The following is a 21,155-nucleotide window of genomic DNA, read 5'->3' as shown; positions in this document are numbered from 1 at the left end:
AACTCAGATCCCCCCCCCTTTTTTTTTGGCATGGTTGAAGAATGGCATAAAGATCCTCTAACTTAGATGCAAGAGCGGAGGGTGGCGGTATAAAAACCCCAGACGCTTTCCACAACTGCAGCATAATGAGCGTCCATAAATTGATCCCTTTCCCTTAGTCGATTTCACGCGCAGACCTAGCCCTGGGGGTATCCCAGTGAAGGATGTCAAGGGTTAATGGGAGCTGTAGTTTATTTAACTGTGTGGAAAGCGATCCCTTTAATAAATAAATAAATTGTATTACTAAAAAAAAAAAAACCACAAACAACCCGTAGAGTAAAAACATGGAGATCAGTCATCTCCGGTGTAAAGCCACTGAAATGAATGGAGTGGAGGTGTGCGTCTCAGCAATAGTAAAGAGATCCCTGTAGGGTTTTTCTCTGTGACATGGGAAATTGAGAAGAATAGATCTAAAGGTAAAGTCAGAGATTGTCCCCCCCCCCACACACACACACACACAAATCCATCCCAAAAGCTTATGAGCTCCCAGGCTCTGTTACAGTGATTCAGACTCTGACATCCAGCCCAGATACTTGATAGAAATACATTTGTTTTGCAGGCACGTGTGTGTGTAAGTGTAAGGATCGCCTGATCCCTGCGCAGAAAGGTTTTCATGGCATGATCTTAACCCCTATGTCCCCTCCATCCCCCGCTCCTTCCTCCCGCTCCTCTCCCCAATGGGGCAGGAGCAACACACTCATATCCTTTGCTACTTTATTGTGTTGTTGGGAGAGGTTTGTGCGGATGTTTTGCCAGCAGAAATCTAGGCAGCTTTGACCCCCCCCCCCCCACACACACACACTAATACACACACACACAAAGAGAGAGAGAGAGAGTCAACTAATCACAGACTAACAATTTAGCAAGCCATCCATTCATAACTTCCCCCCTCTTGTCTGGCAGCAGAGTATGCTTAAAGGCTGAGTTACTGGGAGACATAAAGGTTAGTGCTCTCAGGACAGCCATATTATAATGCATTATTTGAAGTCATTTAAGGCCCATTTTAGTGGTATTTAGTATAATATTTATGAATTAATGTAATCAAAATATAGAACTGTCCCAACAGACTTAAGCAGCCTTTCCTACCGATGCATACTGGTACCCAAAGCCTGGAGTGGGTTTTAATTTGAAGCACACAGGCCTCATAATATTCTATTTAGGAAGTCCGAATAGATCTGTGTATCCCACTCTCAATTGCGATTCAGTGAAACAGAGGCAGGTTAGTGCACTTAAAGAGAGAGGTTCTGGGGGCTGGTAGGTACAGCATTGTCCTGAAAGCTACAATGTCCTCTCAAATTGCCTCTGAAAAAAAAAAAAGAACTCAGAGAAAACCACCATGGCAGTCACATTGTTAGGATGATGTACTCAGATGACCCAAATCTCACTCAACAAATCAGGAAAGGCAGTTAGCAAGATGCAGTACCAACATATCAGTTTACTTCCCCTGTTTGCCATACCCTCTTCTCAAAAGCATGACTAATTTTGGAATTTCTGACACCTGGGGTAAAGGTATGCAAGGCTTATTTATATTCTCCCATGAGAGAGAGAGAGAGACAGAGAGAAAGAGATTGCTCAGCATGATATCAGTTTTTAGGATACTTCAGAAATTCAAAATAATAACAATGACTATTAAATTAAGAGGCACAGATAGATTATAAAGATTTTGGGAAATGAAAATTTAGTCAAAAAGGAACACAAGTAAATACAGGTGCTGAATAAACACTTCCATAATTGAAACATAAGGTTTGCCTGGCTGAACACTATGCATGTAGTATTTAGTGCGGTAGTAAAGCAGACAAGTTTTAGGGAGGAGAATGCACAAATAAACTGGAACAAAAGAGTGGAGGCTTTATGCCTGCTGTCTGAAGAACAATCCCTGAAAACAGGCGAAAGACAGTTGGATAGCTTGATGTAAGAGAGGAAAACAAAACAAGCAAAAGACAGATGAACAAAAAACCTCAAACAAGCCTCTGTACATTAACAACACCCCATATAGATGTATCTATATCTATGTACATTTTATGTCAAACAAATAGCGCAGGTTGCTTTGCAAATTAAAATGCTAGATTTTAAGTCTTTTTTTCCAGTGGCCTGGACATGAATTCTGGTTTTGTATAGCATCTGCACCCAGTACCGTTATGGTTGTTACCATTGTGCCAGCATTTCCAATACAAACTCCAATTTTCAGGGGTCTCTCACTTGGCTGTAAAGTTTTGCATTTATCAAATGAAATAATAATAATTACTATAACGTGCTTAGTTTATAGTTATATAACTGGGGGTGGGGTGGGTGAGAAGAAAGGGGGAAAAGTTTGTAGTTCTAGGAGCTTTTTTTAAAAAATTCTACAGCTTAAACCTACATTTCATACATATTTCTAAACTGAGATTCTTCATGCCAGTCAGTAATAACACGTATTACTGGGACGAAAAAGTTTTTTTAAGGGGCTGACTTATTTTTAATGTGAGGCCAACAGAGTAACATGTATGAGAATCATAAAAGGAAGGCCATAAAGGCTGTAATAGCTTCCAAATACCTGAAGGATTATTGAGCATGGTCATTGGAGGAACTGACCAGAAATGACAGTCCTGACAGTAGAAAACACTAGAAACGTTGTCGCAGTGAGGACCAAGCCTGCAATCCGTCTAGTCCACTCTACGGTCTCTGACCGTGGACAGTGCCAGATGCTTCAGAGGCAGGTGCAGGGCACCCTGTGGGGGATGATTCAAACTGGATATTAGCAGAGTCAGGCAGGCAATGGAACAGTCTTGGGAGGGAAGTTGACAGAGTCATGGGGAATTTTGCCTGAGTGAAGAGGGAGTAAAGCCACAGGAGCTGTGTCACATTCAACATAAATTTGGATGCAACCCTTCGAAAGGGAGGGCGGATTTAGGAACTTCTCTGTGCGTTGCAGGTGGGCTCAGCGCTCAGGGGCTGAAAGATCAAGGAAGGGCCCTTCTGGCCTCGAGAACTGCAAATACGCAGCAACTTCTTCAGCCAGGCATAAGAGGGTTTTTTATCATGCATACCGTATGCGCATGCAGGCCAGCCGCATTGACCTGGCAGACCATGACGACTCTGAAGGAGCTGTTACGGTCCCTCACGTCAATCGAGTGTGACTAACGGAGGGTTTATGCGACAGGCAGTAACGGTTTCAAAGGAGAAATGATTGGGGGAGATGATACCTGTATTGAAAAAAAAAACAAACAAAAAAAAACCCAAACAATTCCAGCAACTTAAATATGTCTTGGCTGTAAAGTTACAGTAATAGTCCAGAACAGCAGAAGGCCACAAATTTCATAGGTGCTCATCTGCCAACTCCTTTGTATTTGTGCCCTACAATACTTTGTTCCTGTGCTTGTCCAAAGCAGGTGAACGGTTACATGAGCTAAGCTGAGCACTGTCCTCACAGAGAATGAGACTACGAATCTAAGCATCCTCCTCTCTTTAGCACCAAGGGCCGGCCCTCTCCTTCCCCTATGGAAGTCAATAGGTGTTTTACCATCTGCTTCGATGGGAGCAGGATTGGGCCCCAGGTTTGCATGCAGTCAATTACCTTCCCACGCGAGCCCTGTGCTGGTTGTATGGGCCGCATGCTTTTTAAAAGCTGTGGGTGGTGGATTTACATAGTAAACCACAATATCTCCGGTCGATGTTATCAGCTGTCCTACACTTCCAGGGCTGAGCTCATCTCTTTTCCTAGATTCCCTTCAATGGAATAAAGTAATACTTAAAGGAAGGAGGGAAACCAACAAGAGAAACAACTCTTATTACAAGTCTCTTCCCTCCTTTCTCACTCACTGATGCCACAGGGAGTTGTGCCAGAAATAGCTGTGAAGGACTGAGCCTTATCTATTAAAAACTGCAATGGGGATGGGGAGGGGAAGGCATCATGGCAGGGAGAAATTAAGGCTGTTACCCTACCGTAGCTCGGTGGACTGAGCTGTGGGCTATATTATAGGGATCTTTTTCTTCCTAAGTCCTCCATGCCATGGCATGACTGAGATCTCATGATCTTATGGAATGATATTCTGCACGCTCTGTGCTGCAATACTTGGTGTGAGCTGAAGTCAGGGTGTCATCGTGGGATTTGCGTTTGTTTGCTTTTGTCACTTTGAGCCCCAGCCTGGATACAACATGCAGGTGAATGCAGCTTTTAATGCGCATTCATTATACACAACTGACATCTTCTCTAAGGAAGAGAAGGCTTATTATTGTAGCTGCTTAACATAAAGATGGATGGGAACACTAAGCCTCTCAAATAAAGTGCCTGACCATATGTAATGACTAAAAATAAATAATATACAGGTCTATTCCATGGAAATGAATGGAAAGACATATAGATATAGACATTGTGTTAAGTTTGTCAAGCAGGAGCAACCAAAAATATTGATCAAGGCAAGGGGAAAAATTGATAATGAACTGGACTCCAACAAGATTTTAATTGACAGTGACTTCCATGAGCCAGCTTTGGACAGTGTATATAAACTGACCACAATGGAACTTTATTGCAAGGCTCTCTCCTTTAATTAATTGTCACCTTTGTTAAGACTGGCTACAGATCAAAGCTTTAAATATACTTAACAGGTTCTTAGTAACAAACCCTTAACATGCATTAGAAATATCCGACAGCTGAGCCAATGAGGCATACAGATTTCGATCTACCTCTCCCTTATCTGTTTATTTCTCCCTCCTTTATTTGAACAGGGACAACCATTGCTTAACATTAACCATTTCATAGGATGGGAATGTTGCTGATGCTTTGTCACTAGGAGCCTGTTGTTGTCCGGACAGATGGGCTGTAAAGATATAAGTTAGAGTATTTTGCAGATAGTGGATCACACTAATGTTCATTACAGATAGACAGGCAGATAGACAGACATTTTCTCTTTTGCTTATGCCACACAATCCCTCTTTTCCCGCACTGCTGTTTAAATCTATAATTCTCTTCTTTAACTCTGGAAAAGATTATGGGATGTCATTTGTATGGAAGGTGCTGTACTGAATAGAGTTGTCTATATAATGTTTATACAGAGAGCTATACTAGTGTATACACAATCATACATATATTGTACATACATATTCATGAAAACACATGTTCAGTATACACATGGATAAGTATTTATGTGTGTGTGTGTACAATATGCACATAGTCACATATCTCTCTAAATATTTCACTTGTCAAATACAACATTACGGAAAGCTTATTCTTCGGCAAAAGTAACAGGTGACTTGACTTCTTGGAATCAGTATGTGAAGAGTTGAATGTGATATGAAGCTGTTTGTTCATTGTGCTAATTTAATGAGACGGTCACACCTAATTAATCCATGTCTGGTTTACGCGTAGCTTGTCTGGGTCTCAAAAATATTTAAAGATACCCAGACTGACTTTACAGTGCGCTGAACGTGTGGCTCCTGACATGAGTTTTCTTCAGAGAGAAGAAAAATGGAGTTTTGCAAACAGTGTTGGTCTGATTAGATCTGACTGCATACTTGGACAGTTTCTAATACAAATATCTACGCACACACAGAGCATGCATGCACACATGTATATAAAGGACAGACTTCTCTTTGCACATAGTTCCCCTTTTTTTCAATCTCTAAGGGTAGATTTACCTCACACAATAGGCATCACTCACTGCAAACACACAAATATCTTTGTTGTTGTCGACAGCTTCTTGCAGGTGGATGAATAAAGCAGCATCAACCTAATAATATCCCTATATAACAGTGCTTTCTTACCAGGATCCAGAGGGATGAAGGCTTTCAAAAGATCAAAATATATATCACAGAGTGCTTGTAGAATTCCCATGATTATATTTCCTCTACGTAATGTTCTAATTCACCATTTGATCCATTCTAAGGGGACCAGTTTTTAGGAAGGGCGGGAAGAACATTACTTTATTATCCTAAGATGTTTGAGGGTGAGTGAAAATCATACCTAAAATTATATAAAGCAATACAGTAATGAGCTTATCAATACTTCTTTAAGGAAACTGACAGCCTTTAGGAGAGATTCAGTTCTGTGAGCAAAGGTCACAATGTAGATATATTCTTCATTAATAATATCGATAGCTTTGTTGACCAACCTAACCAGAGACTGTATAAAGTAACTGCTGTAACAGTTAGGGAAGGAGGACAATGCAGAATTTACAAAATTGTCCTGTAATGTTACTAATATTGATTGATGCTAATAATATACTAAGGTACAGATCTTTTGAAGCACTTCTTTGAAACGTTGCATGCAAGACAGATCCCTTTCCTGAGCAGATTGTGTTGGCTTGAAACTCTTTGAAAGCTAACACAGTGAAAACTCTGCTTCACTGCCTATTAAAGCAGGGCTCATCCCTTCCCCGTTATTCAGAGAAAGGAATGTTCACCCTGTCCAAACAGAAAGTGACCCACTTCTCTGCTATCACACATCTATCTGTATCTTTCTTTTACATAAGATCTTTGCATGACTGTATCACAGCCGCAAGGGGATCAGAGACATTAGAAATAGCAAAGACTCTTTGGGCCACCTAGTCTAGCCCTTATCAGTGAAGGATTGATCCCTAAGAGCAATTTTGCTTTGTTAGCCTACCTGGTGATGCAGAAAAAAGTGTCTGGTTATTTTCTGGTTATTCCCCCCCTTTTTTTTTCTTGTTTTTAAAATATTTTAATTTAATTATTGTGAAAAGAATTGAAGGGGAAGGAATGCACTCTCTCTCTCTCTCTCTCTCTCTCTCTCTTTATAAAGCAGACAAGGATCTGATCCAAATCCCATTGAAATCAACAGAAAGACTCCCCCTGTTTTCAAGGGGCTTTGGATCAGGCCTCAAGTTAGAAACAATTTTGCAGGATACTGCTCATGAGACAGAAACTCCCAGTAATATGGATTGTGACTGCCTTAAGATTGTTACTTGTATAAATCTAGACATGCAGACCAGCTTGCATCAGAATCTCCTAACTACTCCCTTCAGCTGTATGCTGTCTTATCTAGGTTTGCTAGTTCATTCATTCGGTTATACCATTCAGCTTGAAGTGTCTCATTCTAGTCGCCATACGGTAGTTTCAGGATGGTGTGCCTCGCATTATTCCTTGTTTCAGTGTAGAGGGCAAGTGTTTTCCTTTTGCAGGGGTTTAATTGCTTTTGAAAGCTATTTATTTGATCAGATTCAGTCTTCCATAATACATGGATCAGGGGTCTGATTTTTCACTCTCTTCTGTGACATGTGCCGTTCCTCATTTATGCGACCCCTCCCTACATCAGAATGTTTTGGGGGGTTGTTTTTTTAAAAGACGACAAAGAAACATAGGTCTCATTCGATAGGCTGGCAGTAAAAAAAAAAAAAAAAAGTACCTTGGTGGGAAAGTGAAGGTAAAAACCCTTGCAAAAGTCTTCAGAAGACATTATTATTACATTGTTGTTTGCAAGAGATGGTACATAGCTGATTTAGAGGCCCAGAAAATAAGTATCTTACAAATGATTTCATTCCAAGTTCACCATGAGCATAAGGGATACAAATAAAAACCAAAACCCAAACCAACCAACCCATCAATACATTACAGGTGAATTTGCACATAAAGATGTTGCTGGAGATAACAGTGATACAGTGGTGACAGTTTTTACTTTCTACTAGTGGGGATACTAAAAGTTAATGCCACATTAACCAAAACAAAAGAAAACATTGGTGTTCATTCTTTACTATTCACTACTGGCTAATATATGGCAGGGCTGCCCTCTTCTGAGTGTTACCAGTGCTTTCTATTGTTTTCCAGCTAGGGACAGAGTATGATCTAGCCGTGATGGGCTCATAATGGGCAACCAGAACTCTTGGGTTCTAATCTTAGCTTTGATAAAGACTCAGCAATACAACCTGAGCAGGTCGTTAAACTCCAAGGCCTGATCTGAAGCTGTGGAATCAATGGAAATACTTCACTGGGTTTTGGATCATACCCATAGCTTCTTCATCTGTCAAATGGGAAGAATCAGACTTCTGAGGGAAGCGGGGGTATAATGTGAGGCTTAATCAATACTGGTAAATGATTTTGAGAGTCTTAGATGAAAGATGCTAAATCAGGGCAGATTACTGGGAGCAGAGGAAACACCCAAACCTGAGTTCAGGCTTTAAAATGTGGGGACAGGATGAAGAAATGGATCTCAAACGTTTTGGCTGAGTGTCTATTTGGGCCTGCTGAAGCCAATGGGAGTTTTGCCATTAAGCAGGCTCAGGCCCTTTCTTTGTAATGTCGGTGCCTACAGAGATGTACTCATGCACTAACTCAGGATTTTGAATGGACTATTTAAAAATGAATCATATAGGAGCTATGTATAGTCATTATTGTTGCTCCTTAGGGAACTGTATGCCTCCGGGCTTTGGGAAAGGGCTATGGCAGGCCTTTCTGCTCTAAGGGCCTGGTGCCAAACCTGTTGACTTCAATGAGTTTTGGATCAGGCTTAAGCAAGTCCTTAGCGAGCATCAGGGTCCTTAGCGAGCATGGGTCTGTGGTGGCAGGAAGTTGCTCCCGCCTGATGGCTCCTCAGTGATTTAGCTTAATTGTGTTGGTGGTCTCTGTCCATTGGCTAGGATGTGACCCAAAGCCTAAGGAAGTCAATGGGACTTCTCCCATCTGGCTTCAGTGGGCTTCGGATGAAGTGCCCAGTGAACAGAGGGCCACTTCACAAAAAACTACCACCACTATGGGCATGAGAGGACGGGAAAGGAGGCCATGGAATGTGAACTCCCATTATCCTTCCATGGCAGAGTGGTCCAGTGCAGGGGCGGGGTGGGGGAACTTCCGGGGTTCGCTATGTGGACAAACAGAGGATTCCAGTGGCCAGTCTGTCAGATCAGCATGAAACTCATTTGAAAATCATTTCAGTGAAAAGGGGTTTTTCAGGGTCTCTCCCACACTAACCAGCTGGCAACCAATACTAGCAAATTGAACAGGTGGGTTTTGTTTTCATTTTGTTTTGGGGTGTTGCTTTTGGGGTTTTTTTTTCTACTACGTCAATATCACATTTGTCATTTCTCATCCTCCTTCCTGCTCATTGTTTTGACAGCCCAACACAGAGGAAGTGGGGTTGGTGGAAGGGTGGCTCTGAATTGCTGGTGGCGTAAACCCGCGTTTTCAGCCTCTGGTTGCTTGCAGTCAGGATGGTCCACTTTTGTCGCTGACATTCTGCGGAAGGTGGGAAGGCAGGTTTTGTGTGTGTGTGTCCATGCAACATGATGGTGTCTGACAGCCTGAAATCCAACTTAGTCTCCGTTTCGCAGGCCCTGGGGCAGGAGGGAAAGTCTGTGTTTAATTATTTATATATTTGCTTAGCTTTACTGGCAGCATGAAGGGGAAGAACGGTGTGTTCTTGTTTGAGAAGAGGGGGCTCTGTGTTCTCTCCAGTCTGGTCTCCCCAGCAATGCGGGGGGGAGAGGGGGGTGGTTGTGTTTTTTAAATGATCACTCGCTACTGACTGGTTTATAGGTTGTCTCCCCAGGCTCAGTTCTCAGATCCAGGCCTATGCTTTTACTTTCCAAGTTCAGTTCCCAGGCTCTTCCTCTCTGGGTCTGGTGCCAAGGCTTGGCTCTTTAAGCTTCGTCCCAAGGCCCAGTCTTTGCCCCCTAGCTGAAGTGCCAGCTCTTGCTCCAGGAGTTCAGTTCTTGGGCTCGCTCTGTCGAACTCCAGGCTCAGTTTCCCAAGGCCCCATGCTTGCCTCAGAGACCCACTTCTCATAGCTACCTGCTTGCTTGTCACATTCACTTCCCAGGCCTGCTCACCTTTCCCACGCTCTCACTGTCCTGACCAGATTCTTAGCTCCATACTGTTGCTGCCCAGGTTCCCTGATCCACGTTAAGTTCTCTCCTTGTGCTCTTGTCAGCCACTGCACATGCTCTGGGTCCATTCCTTGGACCTGCAATTTAACTCCCATCATTCTAGCCTGTCCCCGTGCTTCTCTGCTCTCCACCAAACAGCAGGGCTGGAGGCATGCTCAATATTTGTGCAGAAGATAGGCCGCTCTGGCCAGCCGAAGTAAAAGCCACGGCAAGCATTAGAAAGGAGCGGACTCTGTCCATCCAGGCCAAAGAAAGCAGTCTCAGTAGAGAGAGGATCAAGGCTCTGTATCCTCCTTTGAAGATCAAAACACAATACAATATATCAAAGGCTATATAATGTCACCATTTTTTTAGCCAAATCAACACCAGATTTCTCCCACCAGCGCAATGATCCCTCACATATTTTCCACGGGATTATGTTTTCCCTGCAGGGCAAGAATGCTACTTCTTACAAGCAGATTTTCCTGTAGTTCTGAAGCTTTTTCATATCTTAAATCCTTTCTCCCCACCCCCCACCCCCCAAAAATAAATAAAGAAAACATCTCAGAGAAGGGAGGAAGCATAGTCTGAGATGACGGGGACTGGGAGCCGGGAAAGCTGCGTTCTGTTCCCAGCTAGCATCCTGTATCATCTTGAGCACAGTCTTTAAACCAGTCTGTGCCTCAATTTCTCTGTGTGTAAGAAAGAGAACCATGATGCTCAGCTTTGCACTGATCTTTATGTGGAAAGCATCCGTCTGGGTTCAAAGTGTTTATCATTATTATTAGGTCTGGCTTATGTCTGTGCTGAAGGGCTGGGCATTTCTTGATCTAGCAGGCCAGTGCACGGAGCACCTAAGCTAAAATCACCTTTCTTACTATCCACTTTGAAAGCATCAGTGGCTGTTTCATAATCCATGGCAGTCAATGCACTCCAGTCCTGCAGATCTGCTTGCTGTTTTCTGCCACCCTTAGCTATATTCCCTTGCAAACGCTTGCATGCCCATCCCCTGTCCCTGCCACCATGGGTTACTTGTAAAATTGCTGGTTGTGTGCATATGTGTGTGTGTTTGTGTGGGCAATGGCACAAACATCTCCAAGCTGCCGAGCAAGGTGTTGAGCATGTTGTAATGTATTTACCAAAGGATAATGCAAACCACAGGCAAAAAGTACAGAGAGGAGGAGAGGAAAAATACTTAGAGCCGGGGAAGGTTGAGTGTTTGGAAGGAGGGGGATTTCTCCCCCATAACTAATAAATCAATGCCCTACCTTTGTCTGGGGCAAATGAATACATTTCCTGGTTTGTTGCTTGTTTGTTTTCGTAGAGGCCACCTGAAAACACAGAACAGTGGAAAGGAATCCAAAAGCATTTAGCAGCTTCTTTAGAGATGGCAAAATTCAAGTCGCATAGTCAGAGGATGACTATTACTTATGCTTGGCTTTACTACCAGAGAAAGTGTCGGATCATCTATTCAGATCAGGATAGTCAGCTATGCCAAAGGTTTAATCAAATATTAAACATGGTCAGTAAACTTGAACCAACGTTGGACGTGCAGCAGCACCGCTTTCATTCAAGCAAGCACTCTGGAGGAGAAAGTTTTCTCTCATCGCCATCCGACTGGGGTTTGCTGCAGGCAAAGGGAGCTTGTTTTAGACATGCACACATCTATCTATCTATCTATCTATCTATCTATCTATCTATCTCCTTGTGAGTCTGTGTGCATAAGGTATATTCCTAAATGTGAGATATATGCACATACATACACACGCAGAAATAAATGGTGTGTGTATATGTGTTATGCACACACACATAGCTACATAGAACTGTGTGTGTATGTATATATATGTGTGTGTGTGTGTGTATACATATTTACCTACAGGTGTACGTATACATACACACACACACAAATCTACCTATATCCTGTATGGGTGTGTATGTGTACATATGGATGGTATATATATGCTCCAACACTTATTTATTCTGATTGAAGGGGTACTCTGGGATGGAGTGCTTTGCAGGGAGGTATGGTTTATGACTTTCCCTCTCCCTTCTATTATTCATTCTCTCTGATTTTTATCTAATCTCTCTCTGATTGTCCTGGTGCTGCTTAATAGCCAAAGTGAATTTTTATTACATCATCAATATAATCTCCAGATAATCAGCATTTGTGTGCACTGCAGTGTACCCTTTAGCTTCTCATCTGTGTTCATAAATAATAAGAATGATAATTTGGGCCTTTTTTTGTTTTGGTTTTTGGTATCAGGCTAAGAGCTCCAGATGGAGTGCTTCACTCCAACTAGATTGTTCCTGCAGTTTTATAACCCACTATGTCAGCCTGGCTATTTCCCAGATTAATTTTTTGGTGCCTTACCTTTAAATCACAGGTGAATTTATCCATGTATTTTCCGTGCAATAGAGATGTATGTTAATTGAACGATAGCATGACGCTGTTAATATACACATGGACCCCTTCGTATACAATTTGTTCATCACAACAGTGTGCTGAACTGTTTGCCCACACACACACACACACAAACCCCTAGCTAATCTATAGCTTTCTACAGGTAACTATCCCTTTTCTTTGATGTGGTACCTCTAGTTATAGGATCAGGAGACTGGGAGGCGGGATTCCTCGGTTCTAGTCCTGATTTTTTCATTAGCTGGCTGTGTAACATTCATCAAGTCACCGAGAGCTGAGAGTTTTGCAGGTCAAGTCCTTAACATTCTTTGTACCTCAGTTTCCACCTCTAGAGCCTGAGGTCCAAATAAATGATCAATGCACATTGGAAAGCATAATGCCAGCTAGCCATACAAAATGAGGGGGTCTAAATTAGATGCTACCACTCAAGAAAGAGATCTTGGAGTCATTGTGGATAGTTCCCTGAAAACATCCACTCAATGTGCAGCGACAGTCAAAAAAGTGAACAGTTAGGAACTTTTAGGGAAGGGCTAGAAAATATGACAGCAAATATCATAATGCAGCTATATAAATCCATGGTACACCCACACCTTGAACACTGCAGGCAGTTCTGGTTGCCCCATCTCAAAAAAGACATATTGGAATTGGAAAAAGTAGAGAGAAGAGCAACAAAAATGATTAGGGGTATGGAACAGCTTCCATATGAGGAGAAAATGAATAAGGAAGTGATATTCACCCATTCACGTAACACACAGTGAAAACAGGCAGTAGGTTTGAAACAAATATAAGGAAGTCTTTCTTCACACAACACACACACAACCTGTGGAACTCATTGCCAGGAGATGTTGTGAAGGCCAAAAGCACAATTGTGTTAAAAAAGAATTAGATACGTTCATGGAGGATAGGTCCATCAATGGCTATTAGCAAAGATGGTCAGGGATGCAACCCCATGCTCTGGGTGTCCCTAAACCTCCAACTGACAGAACAATGTATAGACATATCAATACCTGCTTTCTCCTGAGAGCACACTTCTTCTGCAAAGCCCGACAGTGATAATGCATACAAGTTAAATGCTGTACTTAAAAATTGGCATCCTGGTTCTTTAAGATTGAACATTCATCCAGCACATAAACTGTAATATCTGTGACTGAACTGACAAGGCTGGGGTTGGTTCTTCTATGTTTGCCCTGCACTGAACATGAGCACATAGCCAGAGCTCAATCAACTAAAATACAACCAAGAAATACAAATTACACACACCTGGGCACACACGGGGTACTTTCAGATCAATGTACTATACAGCAATGTACCCAGGAGGTTGGATACCTATCTCTTTAAGATGAAAGGTTTCAGAGTAGCAGCCACGTTAGTCTGTATTTGCAAAAAGAAAAGGAGTACTTGTGGCATCTTAGAGACTAACAAATCCGATGAAGTGAGCTGTAGCTCATGAAAGCTTATGCTCAAATAAATTTGTTAGTCTCTAAGGTGCCACAAGTCCTCCTTTTCTTTTAAAGATGAAATGGAGTTATAACACATTGGCCCCTATCCAGCAAAGCACATGGTTAATTTAGCCAGGTGAGAAGCCACACTGAAATCAGTGGGTGTTTTGCTGGATCAGAGACCTTGAGACCTATCTAAGGTATATAAGGAAGCTCTAACCTAGTAGAAGTTTTCTGAGATCTGGTGAGAAAGTATCGCACCGTGACTCAAAACTATGCACTTTAAATTGCAAGCTATTGCAATTGTAAAGGAAGCCCTCAGCACTGTGAATACATGAAATGGCTCATCCTACAGTCTCCACAGCGTTTCCTACCTCTTAATAGACTCTTTCTGGCTTTTCTTACAGAGAGTGACGGGTCAGAGCAGTTCAGGAAGTAGTTTTGGTTCCTGCAAAAATGTGGCAATGAAAACAACAAAACAGTTTTCAGTCTCATCCAAAGTTTTAGTTTTGTCAGCCAAAGCCCCTCCCAAAATTCCATCCAAATCAGACCTTTTGTTTGGAAGAAAAATCCTAGAGGGAAGAAAAAATTTGCATTACAAAATTTCGACCAGTTCTATTGAAGATTAAATAATCTCCCCATTCTCCTCCTCCTCCTCTTGCCCACAACAATCCTTAAATAAGGACTCAGTCCTTTAATTGGGGGGAACTAGTGGGGCTCAGCACCTTTCAGGACTGGGCCTTGGCTGCCTGCAGTGCAGAAGACGGACTCTTTGCATTCCGTGTGAGAGAGGATGACACACTGTATAACGTCTCCCAGCTGATTTGCATGTCTTTCTGACTTGTTTGCTTTTTAATTTATTGCATGTGTATTGCCATGGTTTATTTATTTATCCCCCACAACCAACCATCCCCGAATCTACCAGCTAAATCCCTTGGGGTGGTACGAATGCAGCCTCATCCTTGACAAAAATCTACCTTGAAGAATGAAGAGCATTCCCTATTTGTAACTGGAAGACATGAAAAGGAACGCATCACTTATCTGAATTTGCTGTTCATCCAAGCACTGTTTATGGAGATTTACAATACCTTGCCTCTGCAAAGAGCTCTATTGCGCAGCGAGCGCTAGGGGATTTTAGGTGGCGGTATTAGCCGTGGTATTAAAAATGCATTGGAAGGCACGAGGTGGGAGATTAGTTGGATAGAAAGACCCATGAATGAGGGGTTAATTACATTCAAAGAGGCCATAGTAGGGAGGAGAAGAGGCAATAGGTTTCTTTTCTTCAAAATTTACTAAATAGCTGGAAACACGGTTTAATGAATTTTAATGGGATCATTCTGAATCCCATGCATATTGCATCTGCTGACTGTAGGAAGTCAAGGTATTGTTGAAAGGAAGGGTATTGCCCTACTTTAGGTTTCACAGTTTGGTATTTTTTTTTTAAATCCCGCAACAAGCACTTTATTCAGAAAATATACATTTCTATACTGATTAAAAAAATGCCCTTGCAAATGGAAAATCTTGCACTGCCTGGGAGTGCACAATACCATAGATTATTCTACCGTTCCATAGCACATGTGCTTTACATTTATTGAATCAAATTGTGCCGTCAAGATTAAGGTGCCTTTAGCATCTCTCCCTGCTAAGGAGCCCTCTGTCAGGAGTTCCGCTGTCAATTACATCATGTAAATCTGGGGTCACTGATTTCTTCTGGGATTAGACTCATGCAAATGAGAGCAGAATCGGGCCCCTTCTGGTGGGGAGAGAAAGAGAGAGATGGAAGAAAGTTCTCTTTTATTGAAAACGTAGGTTGCCTGGGCCAGCATCAGGAGCTGTCCAGCTCATTTCCATGAGGGCTCTGGCAGGGCATCAAAAAGACAAGGTGAATCCGGTACAACACAGCCAACACAATCGTACTGTAGGGAGAGCATCTGATGTAGCAGTGCATCACGAACATCAATGGGTTCAGCTTTGTAGTGCCCACATGAGGTAAGTCAGTAGCACCATCCTTCTTTGACACAGAGGGAAACTGAGGCAGGACAGTTAACATGACTCACTATGGAGTGCATCAGAGCCAGGGTCAAAGCACAGATTGCAACTCAGGAGCATCTGGCTTCTAGTCCTAACTATCTGTCTGTTTCAGATACATCTATGTTGCCAATTCCCCTGGTATCTGGGTACCAACCTATGTTCTATAGATAAGGCAGGATACCGGCTCAAACAGCAGATAAAATGAAACAGCCAGAATTTCTGTTCACTAGAGGGCCAGTCCTGAATGGCTGAGATCCCTCATCTCCCATTGAGGTCCTAGTTTCTATTCCCACTGGAGTTGATGGGGATAGCAGCTTTCAGGATTGGGCTCTTTACATTCAGGGCTTGTCTACACCAAAGATACACCGCTTTGACTGTATTAGTATAATTAAAGTGATATAGAGCCCTAGTGTGCATGCAGTTTTACTGGCACACAGGTGCTTATAGTGGTCTAGCTTATTCCCAAAGGGAAGGGACATGAACTGGTATAATCACATACATGCTAGGGGTGGTACTGATATAACTATTTTGGTTAAAAAAAATCACATCCCTATCTGATCTAGGTATACTGCATCAAAAACTGTCTGTACATGAGGAGTCCCAGAGCCTCTTGAGATAAGTGACCGAAAACGTCTGAAGAACAGAGACTGCCTCATACTGCAAAGCTGGGATCTAGATGTGGGTTCGCGCTGCTTGCAAAGACCAGCGGGCTTGTATGGATCTCAGATTTTGATTTGTCATATTATGGCGACAGGGGCCAGCTACCAAATTCAGCTTTGGATCTTCTTCCCCAGCGTTCAGGGCACACAGATCCATGTTGCTTTTTTCAGACCTGTCTACTTTCAAGCAGGCAGCAGAGTGCCTGTTTTAATGGTACCAATATGTTACCCAGGCAAATAAATGCCAGACAAAATGCCAAACATGTTACCCTAAATGCCAGCATTCCGGGTCCTGAAATCAAACCGAAATGCTTTGTCATCAAAGTGATCCTTCACCAGGCCATTTACTTGGTGTCTATTGCCTTAATTCAGCTGGAAGGAACCACTGTCCCTTTCCATCTTTCCCAGATATATGCTCCTCTTAAGACATTATCAGCTTGCCAGCAGGGTGCTTCCACACTGGCCACAGCTGGTCTGAAGCTGTCAGCATTCTCCAGTAAAGTGTTAAACAATACTTCAGATGAGATCAGGCTGTTGTTTCTCCACCCCGCTCCCCCTTGCCACCCCCCAGATGCTGCAGCAAATGGTTTATGTTTACTGTGTGCTAAAATTACACAAAGACAATGTCTTTTTCTCCTCATGCTCATTTCCGGGGGACTGTTCTCTCCTGGGGAGGAAAAATCAGACATCTGGGCTTCTCTTACAAAATCAGAAAGTATTGCGAGTCTTATGAGAAACTCCCTGTTCTGATTGCTCTGTTCATATCCGATGAGCAGCCCAACTTACTGGTGCTTTGGCAATCTCTGACCTACCTTGGGACCATTGTGGAATTTCTCTCATCACTAGTTTCTTCTGTTTTACCCACTCTTCTCTACCGATTCCCAGTGCTGCAGCAATGTACCCTCAGGAGCGGCAAGTCAGCAGATGTGCGTTCTATTCCTAGCCCTGCCTCTGGCTCACTGCGTCAGCCGGGGGCACATCACTTCCAGAGAAAGTTTTCAGAAGGGGCCACGAAAATGTTTAGTGCCTCCGTGTTTTGAGTGCCCAGCTTGAGATGTGTAGGCATCTCCAAATTGGGCTCTCAAATTGAGTGGCCACTTTTGCAAATTTGGCTACCTAAAAAAAAAAATCATTCTGTGCCTCAGTTTCCCTCTCTGCAAAATGGGGACAATCATACTTCCTCTTTTGTAAGGAGCACTGAGATCCTCCAGATGTGCTAGGCGTTGTATTACTATACCATCCATGCACAGGGAATAGGTGTGTCTTCTCAGTATCGTAGATATTGAATGAATAGATATTCCCTCGTAACCAGAACTGTTCCTGGCTGTTGCATCAAGAGGGGAACTGGCCTTGTTTGGAGAATGATCTGTGAAACCACCAAACCCCTTTTCTATTTCAGTCTTCTTATGCTGGGGATAACGATTGAACAACTGATGCCTGGGAATAAATTTTTCTCGTAGGACATCTATTTGAGCACTGACCCTGTTATTAATCAGCCTGGATTTGCTATAGGAAGGACAAAGGTCAGTACTGCTTGACTCGCTGTGTCTCTCTGACACACCAGATACAATGCTGCCACATTGTGGCTTGTTCTTATCGGTTCTGCCGCACACAATGCACACACCTTATGCTTGCCTTCTGGAAAGGAGCATTTCCACTGTCTCTCCAGGGAGGACGGGTTGCTTGATGACTCATGCACCTCTCATTTTTGCACACACCACCCAGCCCGATGGTTTTGCGCACACACCAACAAAAAGACCCCGCACCAATGACTGTAAATTACAAACAGGTTGCATGTTTCAAGGGCTTTGTCAAGCACGTCTGTTTGGGCTTCATGCAAAGTCAAATAGAATGTAGTGTGCGTTCAGGGGCAGGCAGTATTTGACTTCCATCAGTTTCAGACACAAAGCCGCTCATTGTAATCATTGTTGCCACGTGGGACTCAGTCCTCCAAACCCCTGCTCAGGTAAGGAGTTGCTTTCAACAGGTCTGCATGTCCAACGGAATGCTTGCTGGATCAGGCCTCTGGTCTTCCTAAAAAAAATCAACCATTTGTCTCAACCTACTGCCATGTTCCCAATTCCCCCCCCTCCCCCCGCGCCCTTCCTTCCTTCCTCTGAAAAATCCCAGAGCAGGACAGGAAATTAAACCCCTCCATAAAGAATCTTTGGTGTCACACTGGCTTTTCACTCATTTATTGTACAGTCATTATTTGCGGGGATGGTGGGCAGGGAGAAGAAAGTTACTTTATTCATTTAGTAGAAGCAAGAGCTTTCAGAAGAGCTTTAAAGCAACCGGCCGCACCCAGATGAAATAAATATATCGGGTGGGAACTGCTACCATCTGTCTGTGTATCATCAACGTCACAGCTTCCGCCTCGTATTAATATCCTCATTGTGCCGCCTCAGGGCTGGTTCTAGATGCCCATTATTAGGGAGCGAGGTGAGTATTCAGGGAGGTGGGAGGGCTGGATGTCACTGTTTTAGAAAACAACATTCCAGGGGTTCAGGGGCTAGTTAGATCCCCAGAAAAACTTGGATTTTAAGCATTTAGAAAAGTAGCATTTGGCTACTGTGTCAGTATTTTGTCATTGTCACGTCCGCTGCTTAACACTGGATACCTCCGTACATATTTTGGCCTTTCTTACAATAATTGGGGGCACCTTGAGGATCATTTGGGGGGATGCCCCTTTTACCCCCTCCCCTGCTAGCACTGGGCCTATGTCGGATGTTAATGAGTGCTAGGTGCACTGGAGTATCATCAATGTGTTTGGAGGCTGCTCTAAATCGAGGGAGTAAATGAATGAGCTGTCCAGGAAGGCTGTCTCCAAGCCACGCAGAGCCATTCCCTCAGCTGCTCAAAGGTTTCTCGCTTTGCCAGGCCAGACAAATTCCACTGCAGCCTGGATGTCTCTGTTCCCTGCTTATCTTCAGATCCTCGGTGTTCTCTGCTGGGAACCCATTTGCCTGTACGTATTGAAATATCTGACGAGTCTGGTCTTTTGCACCCCACTGAGACCATGGCTGCGCTGCAGACCCTGTGCTGGCATAACTGTGTCGGCACAATGTAGACACAAAATATGCCAACAGAAGGTGTTGTTCTGTGGGTACAGTAATAGCACCCCCGCAAAGGATGTTAGCTAAGCAGACAGCAACACTCTTCTGTTGGGTGTGTCTTCCCTGTGGGTTTTGTCGGCACAGCTGCATGGGGTAGGGGGCGTGATTTTTTCACATAGCTACACCAGCATAATTTTGCCGTGTACAGAGCCACTATGCAGTGTGGATTAGTGTGCTTTTAAAAATCCCATGCATATTGAGGCCAGGTAATATTTCAGAGGCGAATACCCCACCAGCTCCTGACAGAGTCAACCAAGAAGACTCCCGCACAGGGCCGTCGCACCATTCTTGGGGCATGGCTACAGGCTCAGTTTTGGACTGTTACACATTCACGCTCATGAGAGGTGTCACTTGACAGCCACTCTGACTAGCGGACCAGTGCCAGAGGCAACACAAGCTCCTCACATCATGCAGTTCCTCGCATGCTGCAGCTCTCCTCAGTCTTTGTGTGGAGGGATGAGGCGGGAATTCAGTCTCTGGTCAATCCTTGGGTGCTCTGAGGGTATGTCTACATGGCAGATGGGAGCGTGACTGCCAGCCCAGCTAGACAGACACACTGCTTGAGCTGCAGCATGTGTGCCTACTCAGGCCGGGAGCACACACCCAGACCTGACCTGAGGGGACAATGAATTGCAATCAGGTTTGTGGTGTGGACACCTGGGCTGAGATCCACCAAGTCACTTCACAGAGGTCACCACACAACTATCAGGTCCTAACAACTTTGGGTAGGTGATGAATGGGACGGAAGTTTAACCAGTTCTTGAAGAGAGGCTCTCTATCTCATCCCCAATCCCATGAGCTGTCCCATCTCCACTGCTACTTGGTTTCCTGTCCTGCATTGCAGAAAAAATCGTGAAGCACCTCTCACCATGAGTTCTTCTGGAGCGATTTTGATAGCTCTGGAATTATTAATGCTCTTATTAGAAGAAAGACAGGGGGGGAAAACAGGAGATAGGAAATGTGGTTCAGTAATTAGGTCAGAGGAATGGGGACTAGGACTCCAATCCAGGAAAGCCCATGTTGGGGAGGACAGAATAAATAAAGTCACTTTACCTGACTGGAGTACCAGTGTCATTCTGCCAACCTGCCCATTCAGGCCCATGCAAATAACACAGGAAAACGACTGACGAAAGCCCTGATCCTGCAAACACGCATGTGCTTGATTGTCGGCCCACTGATGTCATTCGTGTATGTAAATGATTGCCCCAGCAGGGTGTGAGTACACAGGGGGAAAGGTGAGACATGATACACACAGTGCTGTCAAACATACAAGATAAACATTCTCAAAATATTAGAGACTTTTTTCTTTCTATTTCTTTGTTATAACGGCCAGATCCTCAGTGGGCGGAACTTGGGACAGCTCCATTGAATGGACCTACATTGATTTTCACCAGCTGACAATCTAGCCAAATGCATGTAGGTGTAGCTCGTAATAACAGGAGGCAGAAATGTGATTTTGAAGTTGATGTCCCTTCATCACCAACTCTTGTTAATTAAAGGCCAAAATATGAACCCTTTACTCCTACCGATCAGCCGCTACTCACAGAACTAGCCCCATTGAAGTCAATTTCTGTAAGTAACTGCTCATCAACGCAAGTAAACTGTTCACAATCTGAGCCTACCTATACTAGATTTGCAGTGCACTGGAAGCAGACATGAAA

The 21,155-nt window shown here is 43.5% G+C and overlaps 1 protein-coding gene across 11 annotated transcripts in view; it reads left to right on the top strand.

The window, feature by feature from the left end:
• Nucleotides 1-21,155, top strand: part of CELF4 (CUGBP Elav-like family member 4) — an 888,518-nt gene that overhangs the window by 2,891 nt on the left and 864,472 nt on the right. The gene's annotated exons all lie outside the window — the stretch shown is intronic.

Source organism: Caretta caretta, chromosome 5 (genome assembly GCF_965140235.1).
Source record: "Caretta caretta isolate rCarCar2 chromosome 5, rCarCar1.hap1, whole genome shotgun sequence".
Lineage (NCBI taxonomy): Eukaryota > Metazoa > Chordata > Testudines > Cheloniidae > Caretta > Caretta caretta.
Note: the sequence above shows the minus strand (reverse complement) of the source record. Positions and strands in the feature narration are given on the sequence as shown.